This window comes from Haemaphysalis longicornis, unplaced genomic scaffold, assembly GCF_048455015.1.
Source record: "Haemaphysalis longicornis isolate Haplotype H1 unplaced genomic scaffold, Haemaphysalis longicornis Haplotype H1 scaffold_4, whole genome shotgun sequence".
Classification (NCBI taxonomy): Eukaryota; Metazoa; Arthropoda; class Arachnida; order Ixodida; family Ixodidae; genus Haemaphysalis; species Haemaphysalis longicornis.
Window position 1 is genome coordinate 8,544,565 of NW_027526361.1, and position 23,224 is coordinate 8,567,788.

Below are 23,224 nucleotides of genomic sequence, written 5' to 3' on the forward strand. Positions count from 1 at the left end.
CCGAGTCAAATGCTTTCTCATAATCTATGAAGGCTAAATATAGGGGTTCATTATACTCAGCGCACTTCTCTATCACCTGATTGATCGTGTGAATATGGTTCATTGTTGAGTAACCTTTACGGAACCCTGCTTGTTCTTTAGGTTGACTGAAATCTAAGGTTGCAGAGATTCGGTTAGCGATTACCTTGGTAAATACCTTGTAGACGACTGAAAGTAAGCTGATCGGCCTGTAATTTTTCAAGTCCATCATGTCGCCTTTCTTATGGATTAGGATGATGTTCGCGTTCTTCCAAGATTCCGGTACCATTGCGGTCTTTAGGCATTGCGTATACAGGTTTGCCAGTTTTTCAAGTACAATTTCTCCGCCATCCTTCAAGAGGTCTGCTGTTATCTGATCCTCACCAGGTGCTTTGCCCCCTTTCATTTCTTTCAAAGCCTTCTTTACTTCTTCGGTCGTTACTGGTGGGATGTCTATCTCCTCTGAACTACTGTCTCGTTCGGCATAATCCTGTATGTCCCGGCTACTGTACAGATCTCTATAGAACTCCTCGGCCACTGTGACTATTTTATCCCTATTTGTGATGACATTGCCTCGCTTATCCTTAAGTGCATACAGCTGATTTTTCCGTGATCGTATAGTGGTTAGTACCTTGCGTTGTGCGAACCGGGTGCGCCCGCAGAAAAGGCATGGGAAGCGGTAGCGTCATGCTAGTTGCATCAAATTTTGCGACTGCTGACATTCCCGGTACTGACTGAGATAAAACCTCCCATGGTTGTGGTGTCTTCTTAGCAGTCAGACGGCGTATTTTAAGATGTTTACAGTTCAATTGAGAGAATCAGAATCAGTTTGTTAGTATCAAGAGTGATCTATGGACGTAAAAAACAGCGTGTCATGCGGTTCAGTCGGCTCATACGTGAAATGACGTAATTTTTTAAAGTTATTACGACAGTTGCGGCAACATACTGAACCAGGCCTTAGGAATACCTGCACAAGAATGCGAGCAACGCAAATTTCGTAATACAGTTGGCTCCCCCGCAAGCGAATGTGGTCTACGAAGGGTTCGAGAGCGATACCTGGAAAGATTCCTTTACAGCTTCTCTCTATATATATATATATATATAAAAAAACACCCTTTGCATGCCCGAGCAATACGGCATGTTGCTAAGCTGTATTGGTAAGGAGCCACACATTTCGACGTTAGGTACAGATGTTTCAGTTTACTTCTCACTCCCCGTGCGATTCAGCAGCGTCTGCGTATACTAGTACTAATCGTAGTGAGCTGGTAAAATTGGTAATGGGGTGAGTAGTGACCGCACTAATCCCCACACGCTCGCTGAGTAATAAACCTGAAAGCGTGAAATACGACATCCATACATTTTTTTTTCTCGCAGCGTCGTTAGGCAGAAACATTGGTCTGCTAAGGAGGTGTTTTACTGGCCAAAGGACGAAGTTTAAAAGCAGTAAAGCTAGACAACACTCGGCAGATTGGAGCACATATTAGGCGTTTTTTTTTTTTTTAGGAATGAGCCAGATCCAGAAACCGAAACCAACTCGGATAAAACTGGTAACAACAACAAAAACAACAACAACAACAACAAAAAAAAAAGGTGGTGGGGGGGGGGGGGTAGCAAGAAAATAGTTGACATAACGCCCTGAAAACGCGTACGCAGGTCGTAGTTCGTATCGAAAATGAGCAAGATCCTGCGGTTTCCCGGATCAAAATGAGCTAAATCCGTTTGCCCAACGGGAGTTTGCTTTTGGCTTGAATGTTCAGAATGCTTCGTGGGTGTTTCAGGAAGGGTTTTTTTTTTTTACTTTTCTGAGCGGGCTTATTATGAATTCAGACTACAATTAGGAGATCGGCGAAATATCTGTCCGCAGATGTGAATGACGAAGTGAACGGAAGAAAAAGTGAAGGAAATGGAACTGAAAGATGTCAAACAATGATTTCATTTCGTCTTGATCACTCGTTCCTACGAAATAACTCTGGTTATTTTTTTCTTTTGCTCGCGTATTTACCATTTTATTACTTAAATAAATACCCACCGATTACAAGCACTGGCAAATCTCCCCCCTTCCTCCCTCTGAGAGTACGAACCAGTTCATTAAGGGGTAGAAGAAGATATGAGCAGCCTCCTCGTGAAGCATTTTGGAAATTAATTGCAAAATAATGATGAGCTTGCTTTTGTCGGGAGTGCCTTCAGGCGGGCCGAATAAAATTATTGTAGGGAAAAATTTGGAGAGAGCTGCTAATGGTGCCAAGAGGACTCACCTGCTCTCCATGTGTAGTTCTACTGTTCTAAGCCCTGTTGCATATTTTTATTGCCTTTTCCACCAAAACTCAATCGCACCATGCTTGAAAGTAAATTTAAATAAAGTTTTCACGAGAATGCCGCATCAGCTTGAATTTTTCGATTCAATATGAACAAAATCCAAACTTATCACCTCAACATTTCTCAAACTCACGGCATAATTTTAATTACCTTTAGCCATAAACTTCCCCTAGCGGACATGAAAAATATATCATATAATAGCTTTGACGGTGTTCATTTAGGTCAGGTAACAAACTTCCGCTTGTTTCTCCGAGTCGCGTTAGGTGGATCCGGCTAATTTCGAGAAAAAGCGCCTCATATGCAGGCGCTAAGAGCATAAATTGTTGACAGCAATGAGGCAGCGTCGCTAAAACAAGAGCGGTCCGCGCACCGGGCGTCGTGAGTGCCACCTCTTCACACTCGAGAATGCACAATTGTTCGTCGGTCAAGACAAGCGAAACCTGCATCTTAAATTTCATTCTTTGGGACGGGAGGATGGGGTTGCTTCTATTTCAAGCAACGATGGAAGTCGGGTTACGAGGGCTCCTACCCCCCCCCCCCTCCCCTCCTCCATCCCATCCTCTTACACGTTTATCGAATGACACGCGCTAGTTAAGCAGCAAAGGTTTGATTGATTGTGGTGTTTAACGCGCCGACGCAACGCAGGCGATGAGGCGCGCCGTAGTGGAGGGCTCCGGATTAATTTTGACCACCTGGGGATCTTTAACGTGCGCCGAAATCTCGAGCACACGGGCGTTTTTGCTTTTCGCCTCCATCAGAAAAGCGGCCACCGCGGCCGGGAATCGAACCCGCGACCTCGTGCTCAGAAGCAGCAAAGGCGAGAACCCTGCACAAGTAGGGGGGTTTGTAAACACGACGCTGTAGGGTTCAGCGACTGTTGTTCGGCGGGCCATCCAAAAAGGTCACGAGCCTGTAAGTGTACTGATGACGTCCGATAAACTAGCAGTGATAAGGAACCTTGTAGCACGCAGAGCGCACAGTCGAGTTAAACGTGTATACTCTTTGATGCGGGATGTCGAAGATTTAAAGTTCGATGTAGAAAAACTATATAGTACCTCTTGCTCGATCCCCGCGTTAAATTTCGTGTGAGCGGTGGCTATTCGCACTAATCACAAACGTTGACTCAGAAAAAAAATTTTCATCCCTCAGCATTCTGTGAGAACGAGATATAGAGCGAGTGACACAGACAGTCAGATGGATGGACAGACGGACGCATGATGCAGTCATCACTGTGCGGCAATCTATTGGAAGCGCAGGCAAGCTTACTTCTGTGTTGTCTTTTCTGGTCTGGAAACACCACACCATTAAACATATGGAAGGCTTTACTCTAACAGCAATGGGACGAGAAATGGTCCCTTTTGGACGGCCAAAGGTATAGGCACCCTGCACTGGACAGAGGCCGCTGTGTGCGCCGCACTTTTCCTAATAGAGTTGCTTGTAGCGCACGCTAGGGCATCGATAAAGCAGTAGCGATTTCTGAACCATGCAGTTACCCCACCTTTCCTGCAGGGCCGTGCGAACGGTCTACGGGGCTGGCGCTGAGCAGAGCGTAAAGAAGGGAACTGTAGTAACGTAGAAAAGCGGGATTGTTGGTACAAGTTTATCTTCACAGCGCAAAAAACAAACAAACAAAAAAAGGAATAAACACGACAGAGACAGGAGGAAAAAAACAGCGCTTGTTTTATTCCTGACTTTGTTCGTCTTTTTGAGCGGCGAAGATAAGCGTAAAGAAGGACAGACGTAATGAATGTATCGGTTTTTTCTGGCCATTCTTTGATTATCTACAACGTGACTGTTCGGCTACAGCATCAGCGACTAACATCTCGTCATCTGCGCCGCTAAAACTTCGTCTCGGCCTTTGGTATCATGACGTTACCCTAGATGCCTTGTTTGTGATGGCACGTGTGGCTTGACTCGTGATAATGTTGTCCCGTAGCCAAGGACGACGCAGGTTTTCTTCAAGGAACAGACGTTTATTGGAGCGAACTTGTGCTACACAAAAACTCAAAGAAAATACAAGCGATGTAGAAGCAGTGAACGAAGTGACGTGCGCAGACTGGCGTCGATGAATTGAATGTTCCGGCGTCTGCCCTGCTATAGTTTATCTTTCGGCGTGATTGTTTATCGAACCGTCGAATTCCACCAAGAACACTGAAGATCAAAGAAGATTATTCTAGTCTAGTGACGTCAGGGAGAAACACTCTTCCAATAAACTAAGATAGCCCGAGCGGCATACAAAAGAAATAACTTGGGACACAGATAACTCCGCCGGTCGCGGCTGGACGGCAAAAACAAAACCCATAAGTAAACAAGCAGAATGCATGGTTCGCGGCAATAGGTTGACTGTTGGTGCCTCGGGCAGGGAGCCGACGCTTACGTAAATTGAATGTTACAAAGAGAGGCCGTGGGGAACACGGCATCTTTCACAACAGAAATGATGCCCGGAACCACCGTGATATGAAAAATGGTGCTGCTGCTTTCGAAGCAGACGTCAACGCAACGTGCTTATACCGACGGTGCTATCGCGTCCTGTCACCAGACGGATGCCTGCCCTCTCGTGCCTTACGTCTTGGCTGTCTGCTATCAAACTGTGCAACTCAACGTGAAGGATACGTTCGACATGTCGAAAAGTACGGTTGGGACGAACCCGCAGTTCTGGCAATTACAGGTTGCTGCATGTACCACTTAGTCCTGGATAAAGGAAAACAGTTGGCTTCTTTTGAAAGAAGGGAGGGAGGGAGGGACGGAGGCAATGGTGGTCACAATTGATTGATGTATCGCTTATAAGAGAAGCCAAAGCAATAGAAGAAAAACGGAAAACGCAGGCTTTTGGAGGCTCCTTGTATTACGGAGCAAGTGATGGGCATTCTACTAATCCTTCTTGCGGAAAAAAGGAGCTCGTTTTCTGAAACAATAGGCTGCTCACACTAGGATGTGCACATTCGTATATTCCCGCCCGGGGGAAGTATGAGCCGCACCCTTACACTAATGATCTACCCAGAACTGGTCGTGGGCGACGTTTGGGCGTGGTCTGTAGTAGTTTTTTCTTTTGTGTACCTGCTTATCTTGCTTTGGCTGAACTCTGACGTAAAACCATATGCACCTTACGAATTGCGATATGTAGAATGAGCCCGGGCTTGTCTCAAGCTGTGACTAAGTAAAGTCCCTTCGTATGCCAGGGGCCTCAGCTGCGACCGTTGGTGTCTCGCGGACACTTTTCCTCCCGTTATTACACTACAACATGGCGTACAGTAAAGCCCGATTATATCGAATACGGATGTATCGAATTATTGCCTATATAAACCCTTGCAGAATTCTGGTAAAAATTACATGCATTTAAAATCTTTTATATCAAACGCGATTTTGCTCACAATGGATTTATTGAACTTTCCCGCGCGGGATTTTTCGCTCTCCTTAGGCATGCGGCAGGCTTTCCCGCAATACATTGGCGCGCAGCGGTGGTGCGGGTGTCGCTTGCGACTCCCGCGCGAGCTCGGGCGCGTCCAATCCGTCCGTGGCAAAGCGGACCAGCTTCACGCATGCATGTCGTTGGAGCCGAAAGCGCCTAATTGGGCGCTGCGGGCTGCGGTGTCACCGAACTTCAAGTCCGCGCCACTTGCTGCCCGCACTTGCTCGGTTCGCTGGGTTCGCCGTTATTCGCTTGACTCCGTAGCGCTTCCGAGCACGAGCGAAGCCGTCGCTGCCGTGGCCCTGCTACGGCGAAACTGCAGTCCCACTGAGGACAACGGTCTTGTGCTTGTTGACTGTTTAGATACCGTGGTGCAAGCAGTCACCAGCAACGCGTTGCGCTCCAAGAAGCAGGCTACACTCACTCAGTTCTTCCGCCCCAACAAATGATTGTTTTCTTTCCAAGAAAGTGTCGTATCAATTGCGAACTGCAGGGTGGTAAGAGCTCAGCGTTAGCTCGTGACTCCATCGGCAAGATTGCTCTCATGTAAGTTTTTTTTTTTGCTTCACTTTCTCTATGGAATTTTTGCTATATCGAACTATTTTACAATCCTCGCGCTGTTCTATATAATGGGCTTTACTGTACTGCGCGACCTTCAAACGAGCGCGCTCTCCCGCGCCCACGGTGTAAGAATATTCTTACACCGTGCCCGCGCCGCATGTGACGTCGCCTCGCGGGCCGACGCGCCGGCGGGCACCAACTGCTCCGCCGCCGCTGTCGCTCCTCCTCACCTGGAAAGCTGCCTCCTCTCCCCCGCGCCTTAAAAGCGCGGCGTGCGTTCCGCGGGCAACGGGTCTCTCTCTCGCTCTCGCCCCACGGATACGGTAGATTAGAGATGTGCACGGGCCCGGGCCGGCCCGAAAGCCCGAACCCGGCCTGGCGCGAAAGCCCGACCCCGGCCCGGCCCGCGGGCCCGGTAGCACGCATTTTCTCGGGCCCGGGCCGGGCTCAGGCTTGAACCAAAATTTTGTCGGGCCGTGCCGGTCCGATCCGGCCCAGGCAGTTCCTGAGGCCCGGCTATCCTGTGCCACAAATTCTAAATTGTTGGCAAGAGAAAGTTTTCTTGTTGATATTTCAGGTAAAGTGAAAACAAAAAAGGAAGTGCTAATTCACTACTGCGCCGTTAAAAGATATGATAAAAAGACGATTGCACTTATAAAGCCTTCACATCAATAAAAACAAAAAACGTCTGGGTCTCTACAGCTTAGTGGGAGAGAGCGGGCCAGAAAACGGGGGCACTCCAGCCCCAGACTACAACATGATTGTATTTTCTCTCTCCTTTTCAAACTAAAACAAACAAAACAAACGTGACCTGGATTTCGCAATGTGAGCAGAGTTTGAAGAACCAAATTTCTAAGCAGAGTCCATGATTTTTTCGCGCAAGAATTTTTGTAGAGCCATGACTAAAGGCAAGAAAGAACAGAAGCGCAGATAAAATCATGCTGCCAACGTAACTAGAGGGAAAGACAAAAATCAAATGGTGAAACCGGACGCATGTGATCAAATTTCAGCAAGAAATGGAAGAAAGAAAGGTGCAATATCTGTTGAAGAATTGCAATAATAAAAAAAATCCACTTACTCGGGATTATTTAAGGTAGCCTCGGGTGTGCCTTGATTTCGAAGACTGGCAAATGAAATTACACGACTACCGAAAATACAGCTCCTAAGTGAGGATAAGTTGTACAAAGTTCGGTCAGAGTCCTTCAATGCCTTTCTGGCCATGAAATTTCACCATCACGCTATGGGAGAGCTTCATGCGCTGCCGCGCCGCGGCGCTGGTGTTGATCGGAGAGCAGCCGGGGGCGTGGTCAGGGCGCGTTTGGCAGGGAACCGACCACGGAGTAAGATAAAACAGACGCTCGCCGCCTTATCAGCAGTGCGCTTTCACTTTAGCTGTCGTGGGCCGCTCAAATGGACTTGTCATTTTGTGAGTGGCGCAAAAATTTGGTGCGAACGGGCATGCTGCTACTGCGTTCCTGCCTGCCGGTCTGGCTACAGAGCAGCGGCGGCCGCCCGATGCCCTCCGATCTGCGGTGGCGCCACTCGCGGTAGCCTTTGTCCCCGTACGAAACTTGGCCGGGAGTTTCATGACCAGAGAAGCATTGAAGGACTCTGGTTCGGTCCAAGTCACGGAGCAAGATATAAAGAGGAGCGCCGACTGTGGCCCAGAAAAAATCTTTTGCTCGGGCCGATAATGTCCACGCGCCGCCGGCCGTCCAGCTTTCCCTTTGCTCTCTTCCTCCTTCGTTCGCCCTCTCGTCGCTCTGCCTCTGTACGTGGCTCTTTCCTTTTTCGCTCTCCCCAGAGGCGTCTTTTATTTCGCAGCGACGTCTGTCCCATGCCTGTCCTACTATGCAGGAGGCATGCGTGCACGCGCGGAATTTAAACACCCGTGCGCGGCCGCAATAGACGGTGCCGATAATCGCACCCCACCGCATCCATGGCGATCGCTTATTCCGTATCAGGGAGCGTTTATTCTGACATTATGAAGACCCGCTAAAAATATTGTACTAACCCAGCAGATCTAAGACGCAACTGAACGACGACGACTTCAGAAGCATAAAAGAATGAGCAAGAGTAATATGGAACGCCACAACATACATTCTAGGGTGATTCTGCTTGCGACAAATCGACGCAGCGCAAAAATTACCCTCTGTTATTAGCCCGCTCTCCGGCCGCGTGCTTAATTATTTGTGCTGCTTCTGCGCACGAACAACGCTTACAAGGGTCGGCCGGAGCCTCAATCGGCAAACGGCTATGATGCACATTTCTGCGCCAATAACTGAATTGGACGGCTGCCCTGTTGTATTAACTGTACAAAAACACTGTCAGCTTGATCAGGCATCCAGAAATATCAAACGCAATCTTCATTTTAACTCATGGCGCAACTTACCGCCCGATGTTCACTATCGCTCTAAGGTCGTGTTATCTCGTCGATAACGCTGCTGACTCCAAATAAAAGGCTGCGATTTGTATGGCTGCAATTTTGGGCCCACCAGGGTTCCCGGCGTTTTTTTTTTCTTTAAGCGGCTGACCAGAAAAACAACCGGTTTGTTAAACCTTTTCTTTCGGCAAGTCATCACCACAGAGATATAGGGTCCGGACGAATTCAAATATCGCGAAATAAAGGCTTGTGAAAAGACCGCACAGTCAGGGCCTTGATCTTGAGCAGATAGCTACGTCGCGGGCAGTCGCGGGTGATGTTATCGCGTTTCTGTTCTTTTCTGATGAGCGTGTGAGTGCCGGTCTGTGTTCTAGGCACACTCTCCCCCGTATTCTGAATCCCTCCTCCACTCAAAGTGCTTCCTCCACTCCGTTGAGTGGAGGATAGGGCAACACCTCCACTCGAGGTCTCCAGGCATTCCATAAACGTGGTGACGCCGACCCTCCGAGGAAATCCTTCGTTTGGAGGGATCCTCGAGATCGCAGTTTCGGAGGAGCAGCGAAAGGCATCTGGGGGCGAGGTTATGGCAATTTTTTTATTCAAGACATAAAAGTACGCCTAAGAAATATAACTTTTTATTGTTTTTATTTTCTGTTAAGTAATTATACCGGTATTTTAAAAAATAATAGTTTCTATGGTTGAAAGGAGCACGAAAATAACATGAACCAGGTGGACACAACTAGAAATAACTGTTTTTTGGTCTGGCCACACTGCACACACACTTCGGTAGCAGACGATAAATCTGTTTTGTTTTTGTGCACGCTGCTCCATGTCTTCACGTATCCCGTTGTGTCTCCTGTTCTTTCTGATCCTATCGATTACTATAAGTTTCAGGGCCGCCCCTCCGGATGACAGCCAAGATAACGATATGTCAGCGGAAGGGCTGGAGGTATAGGACGGTTTGCTTCCATGCGTGACGAGCGCATAGCATAGACCGGAATTGCCGACACAGTGAGCGCCTAATTATTTGTTCTTTTCGGTTCACGCCACTATCGGCAGCTTAAAGCCGACATAATGTTGAAATTACAAAGTAGTGCGCGTGTAATTTTACAGGCACCACGGTGAACCCGGTAGAAATGTCCCCCTTCGACAGCACGCAAGCGCGAGGTAGCAGGCGAGCACAAAGCAACGGGCTCTTGGAGAGGGCGGAGCCTCGCAGCGCAGGCGTCTCGAAAAAAAAAAATAAAAAAAAAGAAAACTGGGCTTTGGAGCAGACGACACGCTCGCTCGCTTCCCTACGGCGATCGTCTGCTTCATACGCACTGTAAGCAGCTTACGGTAGCCGTGTCATAGGTTAGTGTGACACCTTCATTACAGAGCGATGACTTTCGGTACATGACAGCGACAACCTTGTCATTGCGAGGATAAAGACAAGTCCGCCCAGATATCTCGGAGCTCGCTCGCCGTCGCAGAAAACATCACGACGCTTCGAATTACGAGTTCCAACCAACGCCTGACGACGCGACTTGTCGGCGGCAACAACTTGAAATGTCCCGGCGCCATAACATCGCAACGTAACCAGCAGCCGGAACGCAGGGAGCAGTGGGTGGCCGCGGTTGCTGGCGTTTGGCTCGGCAGCTCGGCGTTTGGCTCGGCAGCCACCTCGGCAGCTCCAGCAGTGACCGATTTGGTAAAGAGGCGCCGCGACACGAATTCGCCCTTGCTGAAGTGCTCAAGCGTATTCAGCCAGTACCTTATGCGCTGACATGGCAAATTCACGGTGCGGAAATCCCCTGAGCCTTCATTATATGCCTCGTCAATGCGGGATACATGCTCCGGAAAAGAGGCGAGCGAGCACAGCCGGCTCGAACCGAGAGGAGCGTAGGCGGCCATCTTGAAAATAGTACTGGAGGGCTGCTTCAAGGTAGCACAGACGACACCTTGGAGTTGCTCCTCCAAATCGTGAGCGGCTCCTCCAAATCGCCGAGCGGCTCCTCCGTTGGAGGAGACACTCGAGTGGAGGTTAGTTTATGAAACCGAAACTCGCTTTCAAGGGTCCTCTCGAGCGGAGGCTCGAGTGGAGGAGGGACTCAGAATACGGGGGTCTGTTTTGGACGTAAGTTGGAGAAATGCGAGAAAGCTGCGGGAACTTTTATAATCGCTATTGATCAGAACCAGTTGCTCCTTCGCCTTTTGTAAACAGCCGAATTGGTGTTCACAAATTTACAAAACGGAGTCGCATTTTCGGCAAGCACTGAGCAAAAGGTAGTGTTTGTATAGCAGCCATATGTCTATATGTGGTCTCTACATTTTGCTTTCCCGCCATGCAAACCAATCCTTAACGCATCATTGCCGTACGACCACACAATTCCTTCGGGTCCGGGTTACCCAGAAGGTGCTGTCGAACAAGTTAACCAAGCCGTGCGAAGGAGGAGCGAAATGAACGCGAAGCGGCCCCAAAGCAGGCCCAAAGCACTCCGTGCCCAAAACTACCGTCGCCGAAGCAGACGACAAAAGCCGACGGAATGCGTTCCGCCAACGCGCCCGCCGGCGCACGGGGAACGCCGGCCGCTTAGCCGGCGGCCCTTTCGCTGCGCCATCTACATTGTGCTCCGCGAGTGATGGACATTAAGGGCCCGCCGGAGAGAGCGAAGTCGGCGCTCCTGTTTATCTTGCTCCGTGGTCCAAGTTTAAAGGAAAGTTAAATCTAAAGCAGTCGTATTTGCTTTGTGCTCATGCTTTTTAGGTTGACAGCAAACTTCTTCAAGTTCATGTTAATATCCTGTAGGACTAGGGATGATATTTGACAACACTCTGGCGGGCTCGGGCTCATATTTTAGAAGTTTGTCGGGCTCGGGGTTAATTTTTATAAATTTCTCGGGCCCGGGGTGGGCCTGAGCCGTATATATATATATATATATATATATATATATATATATATATATATATATATATATATATATATATATATATATATATATATATATATATATATATATATCAGGGTGTCGAACCGGAACCGAACCGAAAACCGGAACTGAACCGGTATTTTTGCCGGAACTGAACCCGAACTCGAACCGTTATTTTTTTAGCACGCTGAACCCGAACCGGAACAGAACCGAAAAAAGAAATAACGGTTACCGGTTTATGCCGAAACGGTTCGACCCTCTGTTGTTGACATTGCACAGTCAATGCAATTCAGGCCTTTTTTTTCTTTCACGTACCATCAACTTCGTACCTGCTCGCGCACTTTCCCCTCCAGACAATTGAACACTATCACGCTCTATGTAACAACAAGGGAAATGAATGAGCACCAATGTAGCAATGGTCTGTTGCTGCTGGAAGCGCGAGCGTAGTGGAAGCTGACCAAACGAAATGTCATTCTCCGTTGCAGGGGATATAAAACGACTTTGCCCTTCTCTAGCAGCAACTTTAGTGGGGCAATCAGGCTGCAGGAGTGCTCCAGTGCGCAGAAGCGAAAGCCCGATGTGTGCAAACTTTTTCCATTTCATAATTTGTTTAAAAGGTCCGACACCTGCAAATTGTAATATTTTACAAGTGTGACCGCAGGAGCTGCTCAGTGGCTAAACCGCTTGCTGCTGACCACAAGTGGCTTCGATGTCCCTTACCCACAAACGTTTTTGAGGACAGTACAGTGGACAAGCTCTGTTTTTTACAAGTACAAATAACAACAGATATGGCAGGGAAAACTGTTAAGGTGCGCACTTAATCTCTTGGCAAGAAACTGCAGTCCTGGACCTTGTCTTGGAAGCAGAAACAGTAATAAAGCAGATGACACGTGCAGAAAGGAAGGCCGGTACCTCACACTGTCCCATTCGCCGAGCGATCATCTTTTCTGCTTGTTCTGCAATTTTGTCTCTTTCAGATCTGCTTTTTTTCGAAGGTGCACTTGTACTGACTGTCCAACTCGCTACATTACTTCTACTGCTCTCGTTCCGGAGGGGAGTACTGATTTGATTTGATTGTGGGGTTTAATGCGCCGACCCAGCACAGGCGATGAGGCGCGCCGTTGTGGAGGGCTTCGGATTAATTTTGACCACCTGGGGATCTTTAACGTGCGCCGAAATTTCGTACGCACGGGCGTTTTTGCTTTTCGCCTCCATCAGAAAAGTGGCCGCCTCAGCCGGGGATCGAACCCGCGACCTCGCGTTCAGCAGCGCCTTAGCCGCTGAGCCACCGCGGCGGGTCAGAGGGGAGTACTGCTGTGGACGAAATAAAGAGCGTCTACCCAAAAAAGTTCTTCTCATGCTCCGCGCGTCAAATTTCCCTTTCATTTTGTAACAGCATAATCTGTTATAAGCTTACGCAATGTAGCACAAGGAACGATGGCCGGGGGTCAGGCGGTACGATGACATACTGATTGTAATGCACACATCCAGTATAGCTTTCGCAAAAGGAATTGCAGTGGTCAGAGCAATAATGCAGTGACTGAGCGTTAACTAAAGCTTACTTTTAACGAAAGTGTGGCTAACACATTCGATAGGGTGGCAGCTAACAAATTATTCAGGTTGACCAAATGATCTAATTCATTGGTAGTATTTATGTGCCTGTAGTAGCATTTTTCTGTTTTGTTACAAATAAAAAAAAATGTGCGCCATTGGTATTAAGCTCTGGTATTTGAACGCGCCAGTACGCAGACCTAAATTTAATGCTTCAAGGATAGCGTGATTGCGATTTCAACAAAAAATGAAAGGGCAGAAAATATATCCCACCGTCATATCTCTTGGCGGTGGCTTTATGAATAGTCGCTAGGACAACATAAAGTCTGGACGAGAAAGTAGGTGGTGATTATTTAAAGTTTGCTTTGCAATTGCGCCACTGCCCTTGGGGAACAGCAGCATTTTGAATTTGTGTTGGTGTTTTGATTTTACTGTCGTTTTAAACTACTAAATGTTTTTTTTCTAATTTCAGTGATTATTCAACTCATCGAACCGGTTCGCGAACCGGTTCAAGCTCCCGAACCGGTTCACGAACCGGTTCGGCACGTGATTTTGTCGAACCGGAACTGAACCGGAACGAAATTATTTCACCCGAACCCGAACCGTAACCGAACCGGTATTTTTTTCGGTTCGACACCCTGATATATATATATATACACACACACACACACACACGTCAGAAGATGATGCAATGGGCCCGGTGAAAATACCGTAGAGTGAACAGACGAACGCGTAACAAACAAGTTGTTACCCGTTCGTCTGTTCGCTCTACGGTATATATATATATATATATATATATATATATATATATATATATATATATATATATATATATATATATATATATATATATATATATATATATATATATATATATATATATATATATATAAAAGACAGAAATAAGAATTGGCAGTCAAGAAGACCTCGGAAAGCAAAGGGGAGGATGTAGTAGCTCTAGATTAAGAATTTGGAAAATAAGAAAGTGGAGAAAAAATGGCACCAGGTGGGATCCGAACCCACGACCTCCAGAATACCGGTCGGGTGCGATAACCACTACGCTACCTGCGGGGCTACTTTAGCCTCCACTTTCTGGGGTATTTATGTTCAGGTATTTTTGTTTCCTGCGCTTGGGGGTGGTAGCCAGCGCCACTCGGACTACTCGGGGTGAAGGGGACCTTCTTTTTAACCCCCGGGCCGTGGCTCGAGCGTCTACGACATGTCGAGAGTGGTCGACCAGCGTTGAACCCTCCCTATGGCACCAAAACTGCCAGAACAGAGGCCCTCGCTATGCATGTAGCGAATCAGAATAGGAAATGAGGGGCTCGAGCCCCTCATTTCCCACACACACACACACACATATATATATATATATATATATATATATATATATATATATATATTGTGAGCACTTTTGACCACACTCCCGGCGGTGGAGAATTGCAGAGGACAATTCCCGCACTTCGTCTTCATCTGTACATACTCATCAGCACCAGCCATGCGGCACTGTTTCATCATCTTCTACGAACATGATCATAATCTTCGTGTGTTTGGGGTGCTTGCGGATCGTACGCCTCAATAAACGCCGTTCCTAGCCCTTGTCTCTCAATATATATATATATATATATATATATATAGAATCGGAAATGAGGGGCTCGTTGAAAATAACACAGAAATAAGAGTTGGCAGTCAAAAAAACCTCGGAAATCAAAGGGGAGGATGTGGTAGGTCACTTTCTTTCCAAATTCTTTATCTGTTTCAATGACCTACCACATCCTCCCCTATGATTTCCGAAGTTTTCTTGAGTGCTAACTCTTTATATATATATATATATATATATATATATATATATATATATATATATACACACACACATATACATACATACATACATACATACATACACCGCGTTTCCTAGCCCCTCGGTTCAGTGCAAACAGCCAACGTGCCTCTTGTTACGTAACATCGTCCTACTAAGAGTGCAACCGTAAACCGTGAAATCTAAGCCGGCCGGCAGGCGCAAGGATAAGAGGGGCAGGATGCAAAAGAGGCGGGGAGTTTCTTGCGCAATCGCCGATTCCACGGCCACTGCTGATTCACCCGAGGCGGGGTCGCGGCAAACGTCGTCGTAATTCGAACGCATCATGACAGGCTGCGGCGGCAATGCATCCTGTGGCGGAAAGTGTCTTCGCGAAGAAAAGACGCGACCAGATTCGTCTTCCCGAATGGAGTGTCTGCGTTCCGCATGAGCATGCGCCAAGCGAAAGCCAAAGAGGCAGGCACAACGCAGACGGAGCAAGGGAGGCAAAAAAAAAAAAAAAAGCCTCCGATCTGAATGCAAAAAAGCTACGTGCGATCAACTATGCATCGCGTCAAACCCTGGTAAATACGAATGCTTCGATGCGCCAAACAACTCACTCCCCCCCTCAAAAAAAAAAAAAAGAAATAAAAGAAAAAGAAAAGAATGGAAAAAGGAGTCTGTTTTTCTCTGGCAACAATTATAATTGACAAAACACCCAAAGCTAAACTGCTGAACTTGCAGTCATGTGTCCTTTAAGTAGGTGAAGCAGCGACTGTTGATGTCATTCGAGCAGCATCAACATTTACAGCCCTTGCTCAAGGGTCTGAGTGCCCACTGACCAGAATCATTCCAATATCAATCAATCAATCAATCAATCAATCAATCAATCAATCAATCAATCAATCAATCAATCAATCAATCAATCAATCAATCAATCAGGTATCCGGGTAGCGCTGCTAGGCCTTTGTACAAGCAGAGGGGAGGCAAAACATTCATAGAACATAGTTAAAGATGCAAGAACACAATGCAATGTAGAACCAACTAATCAAGTAAGTGGAGTATGATGCGAAAACATGTGTAGTTAGTGCTACAAAGGCGGCTACCAACAAATTCAAAGAGAAGGAGACCATAAATTCTGAGCACGGGATCCGAGATACAGCCGATGAGTGTATAGTTAAGGAAACACCGAAGTAGCAAAAGCAAACAAACGAATAGAAAACATGAGGAGTGTAAATGTACGAGGTCCACCGCAGTAGTTCAATACAAAGCAACAGCAAAATTGACGAGGACCCCACTCCTTATTGTGCAGTAAATGCTAGAGCATCAGTGTTCGATTGCTCTCATTGCCATGCCGTAGTGTCCACTGGCCGAAAGCGCCCTCTCATTATCATCGTCATCTTTTTTTCCCTTGGAGTCTCTTCGTTAATTATTCGCTCCGTTAATATGAGTCGGCGCCACGGTATAAGAATATTTCTTACACCGTGGTCGGCGCACACCCGCGCTCACATCGCCTACCAAATAGGACAATTACTAGTGGGAAAGTACCTTTTCTACGCGCCTAATTTCTACGTGTTTTAACATGCCTGCTCAAGCTACTCAGCATTATTCAAATCTTAGGTAGGGTCTATAACACATGGTTATCAGTCGAAGTCAGTTTACGTCAGTGAACTATTGCGGTGCCGGGAATGCGTGCCCGTTTGAACACGCGCGCACACGCACACACATTAAGAATAATAATTTGAGCAAGGTTTCCTAAATGCGAAGCCCTCGTAGCGCCCTTTCTTCCGGAAAAACTGCAGGAATAAAATTTACCTTTCACCGTCCAACCCCGACACCTTTAAGCATAAAAAAGTGCACAAAGCCGATTTCAAAATAAAGACTGCCTTCGAAATACGGCTGCGACGAGAACAAAACTAAATACTGGGAAGAAAACTGTGAGGCTCTTAAACACGCCAACATTAGAGCGGAATAATGTAAACAATCGGCGAGAAGGCTCATGTTGATGGCATTCTTAAATACCTTGTGTAAAAGCTTCTGATTTATAAATGCAACTCTTTTGCTGGGAGAACTTAGGTGCCCAATTTTCCTTGCGCAAAAAAAGCCGGATTCGATTCCAGATCGTAGAGACCTCGCTTTCCACCCGGATACCAAAGAACGGAAGCGTCCGAGAGTAGAATTGAAAGCGCGAGACAGTTAAACACGAGAATACATTCCGCGGCAGTCTGAAGGAACGTGTCGAGCACACGTCAATAATAGCGGCGCTGACACAGATTCGATTATCTACCTGCACGTGCATATTTACCCGCACGTGCAATGTGCATCGCGACAAAAACTCACTTCTTGCAGCGACGAAACCAGTCGGGAGCGTTGACGAGAATTATAGTATAAAGCACAGTCCGCTTGCCTGAACTCCGACGGCGAAACTCGGCAATGCCAAGATTCTGTCGCGGTTTCGGTCAGCGGTGGCGCCGGGAGCGAATAATCGGGGGTCGTTTTTTAAGAGTGCCGTTATTTATAGACCAAACACGCTGTACACCTTTTCATGCCTCGAACGTGCGGCCGCGCAGCCATGTCGCTGTCAGCGTCTAATCGCGGTTCTCTTAGCAACGAACGATTTGTTTGGATGCGAAGAAGGCTTGACACGGTCAAGTAGTCATCACGAAATGTTATAGTTCAACATTTCATGTTTAAGGTTGTTATAAATGGGCATGCAAGTATATATGGAAGCTTTTTTCCCGCTGTCAGTAGAATAATAATAAAAAAAGGTGCTCTGGTGCTGCTGCCCCAACAAACCATCTTAGAGAAACTCAAAGAAGGTCGTGACGGAAGGAAATTAAGCCCCTAAAAGACAAAAAAAAAAGGAACACCACGTTTAAAAACAGTGCGCCATCGCTCTGTGCGCGAGCTCCCATTGTCAGTGTTTACCTGTTCAAACAAGAAAGACGCAAGGAGGTGATCGATGTATTTGATTGCCAAGCGTGGCGAAAATGTGAGAGCACATCGCAACGTTTATCCTGCAAAGAGCCCCCGGAAAGAGATTTGTTTCCACATGATTTTCTGTGTAGATTTTTATTCCTGCCGGGTTCATACCTGTACGCTTTCGTACCACGAGTAAGTGCTGTGTACCATTCAGATACACCGAGATACAAACAACGGAGCGCGTAGCTTTCAGTACTTGCCGCGCATCTTGGCGACGGGTCGCGTATATATACCCGCAGCGGGAATAAGCAAGGAGAGTTCGTGTGCAACCTTGATACGTGAAGAGCATCGTTCGGCGTGTAAGCACTTTGATTTGACCCACCGCCGCTTTTCGCGCCGGTTCATGCTATCGTTAACTTCATCGCGCGCTGTTTTCGCCCTTCTGAGCGACGAAGTTAGAAAACGGGGGCGTAGACCAGCGCCACACACGGCGGTGGGCCAAATCAAAATGCTCACACGCCGAACTATGTTCTTTACATACCAAGGTTGAACACGAAATCTCTTGACGCGCGGCACGTACTGAAAGCCACGCGCTCCGTTATTCGTATTTGTCTACCATATTTATTCGAGTATAACGCGAGTTTTTTTTCCAAAATCCGTGGTCGCAATGTCATCCCCGCCTTATACTCGAAGCTCAGTATGTACCGTATTTTCGCGCGTATAACCCTCCCTTTCATATAATCCACAACCTCACTTTCAGCCCGCCGGAAAAGACAAAAAATACTCGCGTATTGCCCGCACATTTAATAGAGGAAAGTGCGCTCGTCTTTGTTTTTTCTTCCTTGTCCTCGAATGTTTTGCGCAATCGCTGCTATGGAAGGCTTAGTCATTGTTACTGCGCAGGAGCTTCATTGTACAACACGCATTGCCGTGAAGCTGCACTAAGTGAAAAACCCCACGTATTATCCGAACCACTACTTTGCCACTGAAATTTTCGCATTTTTGGTGCGGGTTATACGGGCAAAAATACGGTATATATGGCGATTTTGTTTACTCTTCAAATTGCACCCTCGCCTTATAATCGAAATAATACAGTATCTTCACAGTGCACATGCACTTGGTGCGTGTGCGATTGCTAGATTTCCTTAGCTAATTAACGGCACCGACAAAGTAAACAAACTGTGGCCGAACACCTCGTTAAAACGTACAAGGATGCGTGAGTATGGCCATAAAGCATGTTTGGCTCAGAAAGCGCAGTTTATTCTTAACTCCTTTCCGCCCTTGATTCGCCTGAGTGAGCAGTGTGCAGCACGCGGGGTTTATCTAAGATAGCGCAGTCTGCGATGCCCAAATCTGCATCGCCGTCGTAGCTATGACGAGTTCAACCGGCAATGAAGTCTCTCACCACTAAGGAGAGGCTGTGCGCGGGCATCATGTAGCCGTAAACTGGACTGTAGTACGCGTGATCTGGTGTGTATCAGGATTATAAACAGGATTCTTCTGCACCATCTGGCGGCAGGGACCTAAAAAGTACCCCTCACCAACCGCTTCGCATAAGCATAATTAAAGACGTAATTGCCTTGAAGATTGTGAGTCCCGCAAATGCAGGGTAGCATTATGTGTACCCCACGCCGAAAATGACGGTGAGTAAAATAATACGTAGCAGTATAAAAAAAACTGAGTAACTGCCTTAAAGTAAAACTATGCAGTCAAATAGAAAAAGTATAAGGTAGCGCAGATTGAGACTAGGCCACCGTATCGGTGGTGTGCGCATAACATTACTCTATCGACACTTCGTGCGTTGCATGCAGCTTTAAAAAACGGCAATTGTTTTAATCGCTCGCTGGAATACTTCTGCCACATGTATACGAACATTCGCACAACCGAATTGCTTTCCGCTACACAGGCGGCCTCATGGTCAGGGCACACACGGTATTCTGACAATTGGAGAAGGTTGGCGTGCCCACAAAATGGCCTAACTTCAGCTAAGGACAAACCACGTGCGCCGGAGATAAGGGCGAGTCTGGTTCCTCTGGAACTCGAGGTTACTGCACTAGGGTTCACTACTACTCCTGCCGGAAATGTAACGAAGTTCTGCCATATTGTCAAATATCTTAGAGCCGCGTGACAGTGAATCAACGTTCGTTCAGTCATTCAGTGCGCTCGTGAGAATTCAGTATAGCCTTACAGGAACAAACGTATGTGCTTGGCCCGAAGCGCCCAGCGTAAAAGACAACAGTGATCCAGATGCGCTAGCAGTTATTTTCGGGGTGCCCAACACGTGTGAAATGGGACTCACCCGCGAAGATTAGCTAAGCAGGCAGTTTTATTTTTCGCTTCGTTATGAAAGTTGTTGTCCAGGATGACGGCATTGCTCACTTGCAGTGCTTCTCTGCCTTCCAGCTAAGCTTGTCGTAAAAAATACCGCAGACCTCCGTTAGAACCAGGAACCTCAGTCCATCATCGACATAAATAAAATGGGGTAGGCTTATTGGCGTGTGCAGGTTAGTGCAGTATTTTGCCGTGGCCACGCAGACGAAAAGATAAGGTGGCAGGAAATGCGCCGAAAGAAAATGGCTTACCGTTAGGGTACACAGCAGCTGGAAGACGTGCCCTGCAGGTTATGGAGACTTTCGAAGACGTGAGAAAAGAACGAGCTGTAGTGTCGAGCGGCAGCAATATTCGGCGCGCAACGTCTCCGCTTGGCGCTATTTCGACAGGTCGTTCAAATTCTTGCAATCATATTTCCCGCAACGGCCCACGCGCAGGCAATCGCGCGCACTGCGCAGTGCCCGCGTTTCCTCTTCTTCGACCGACCTTCGTGAACAAATTGAAATAAGATACCCTACGCTGCTTGTTCGATGAACGCACCGAAAAAAACGAAAAGATAGAGAGGAGCAATTCGCTGACCCCGCACTATTTTAATCTGATCGTATTTTTCCGCGGCCATCAAGGGATGAAAGTTCACGGTGCAACAGTGAGCGGTGAGCAGAGAATTCCAACAGTTGGTACAAAATGCTTTCCGTGTTTGTTCTTGGTTATGAAGGGTAACTGGCGGTCACGATAGTCTAAGTTGGCCTCTCTTCTGCGCGATTAACGGGCGCCCTTATTTCACCATACGGACCAAAGGAAAAAAAAAAAAGAAACTAGTCATTCCTTTAGCAACACATTACGAAAGTACATGTAAGAGCTGCTTGCACGAAGGGCATGATCAATCAAATAAACAAACAAACAAACAAACAAAAAAACGAGCGCATCTAAGCACTCCTTACGATGCAAAGGTACATAAACGTCCTGAGGCGAGCAGAAACATGGACTCGCTGTAGCTAAAGCCACACCAGCTGACGTCACTTCTGCCATTACGACGCGGAGATTACATACCACGCATATGTACGAACTTCTTGTGGCTATGACATTGTCGCAACAGAATATGTTATAATACGAGAGACCTACTATACCGTTACATGTGGAGGCTCGTACTTGAAAAAAAGTAATGTTTTAACTGTCCACACGTAAGTGCAACCTTAAGTGCCTCTCTGAATTTTTCAGCGTTGCTTGATCATGTGCAAGGGCAAGGGTACTTACGGCGATTGCAATAACTGGACCGGGAGGTAATAAGGCAGAAAAGGAGGCAGGGCTGATATTTCAACCAGAATACTTTATTTTTATATTTTATTTCATTGCACGAAATATAAATATTACGCCATTGAAACTCTACCATGCACGCATGATGGTTTTTTTTGTAAGTTTCCCTTTTATTGAAGCTGCCAACAAACATATGGCTTAGAGGAATTTGTCACAGCTGGATTATTTGCTCACATCGTCAACTTAGTTCCGAATGGAGAATACAAACAAGTCTATTTTATGCACTACACGTGACAGTTTCTGAGTTCTAACACAAAATGCTGTGCCGTGATACCTAAACTCCTTCTGACTGCATAGCTCGATGTGGTGTTGACCTTCGGTCGGTATCATTTACTCTCTTTGCCCGTTTAGCACGCGTTGTCGCGGTGCTATAACTTTAATCACCGAACCTGTGATTCCGAAATGCGCATTTGGTCCACTTTTTAACAACCAAGCTGTGCTTGGTCGATGCTTCCATGGGACGAAATGTGGTAACGTGGTCGCAGCGATGTGGAGAGGGCATAACCTAGCGGGGAGGAGATGTTTAAACGAATGTTTGAACGAGACGCTTAGATATGAAAAGCTTTTCTCAGCTACTAAATCTGGTGGCATTGTTTATAATTGTCAACATAGTTGAACTAAAAGAAAACATTAACAATATTTGAGGCAAGACACCAATACATCAGTGTTTTTGCACTGTTCTTTTAATTAAAAATAAATGAGGGCTTGATTTTTGCGGTACCAAACCAACAATACGTCGTGAAAAAACAGAAAGCGCTCGCGGCGTCCCCTTGTGGCAGTTTTCCAAGTTCGACAGTAACAAAAGGTTTTAGTAGATGGCGCGAGCAGTGCTGGAACACGGCAAAAATGAATTGACGCGAAATGGAATCGATCTGCCAGCTTGGAGCAGTTCTATGAAGCTTAACTTTGTGATTAGGGAACGTAAGGCATATTCGCTGTTAACATGAGCGTTCGCGACGTCAAGTCAGGGAAGCTGAGTTGATTTTTTTTCTTTCTCCTTCAATTTGGTCATCAGCCTTTCGCTCTTTTCTTCGAACTTAAGTCGAACCTCACGCCTGCTACTATTGAAGGGGAGCGAAAAAGAAATCTATGCTCCTCCCTTAAGAGAAAGACGGTTAAAGCGCGAAGCTTTGTCCCATGCAACCGGAGTCGAAGTCAAAATCCAATGTCCAAACTGCTTCTACTGTGTTGGAACTGCGCAATCGGACAGACGTCTGCTTCATAACGCGAGGGACCCAGGTTAGGTTCCAACCACTCGAAGTGTTTTTTCCTGAGGCCCCTCTCATTTCGCCATATCAATCAATCAATCAATCAATCAATCAATCAATCAATCAATCAATCAATCAATCAATCAATCAATCAATCAATCAATCAATCAATCAATCAATCAATCAATCAATCAATCAATCAATCAATTAATCAATCAATCAATTAATCAATCAATCAATCAATCAATCAATCAATCAATCAATCAATTATTTAACGTGCCCAGGAACAACCGAGAGGTCTTGATGCTGGCGCACACACAAAAAAAAGAAACAAAAAAACTAAGTAAGAATAACACAATAGAATAAGATGACAATATTCAGGAGAAAACTATGAGACACAATGAGTACAGAAATATTAGGACGACTGGGCAAAAAGGGAGATAATATATATATATATATATATATATATATATATATATATATAGAAATGAGGCATACAAAGCT

The 23,224-nt window shown here is 46.5% G+C and overlaps 1 protein-coding gene across 1 annotated transcript in view; it reads right to left on the minus strand.

Moving 5' to 3' along the window:
* LOC144178217 (uncharacterized) overlaps positions 1 to 17,379 on the minus strand; it is a 32,805-nt gene extending 15,426 nt beyond the window's left edge. The window contains exon 1 of the mRNA XM_077705900.1: positions 17,286 to 17,379. The gene's annotated coding sequence lies outside the window, so the exon portion shown is untranslated. The remainder of the gene's footprint in view (positions 1 to 17,285) is intronic.
* Positions 17,380 to 23,224: the final 5,845 nt, after the last annotated feature.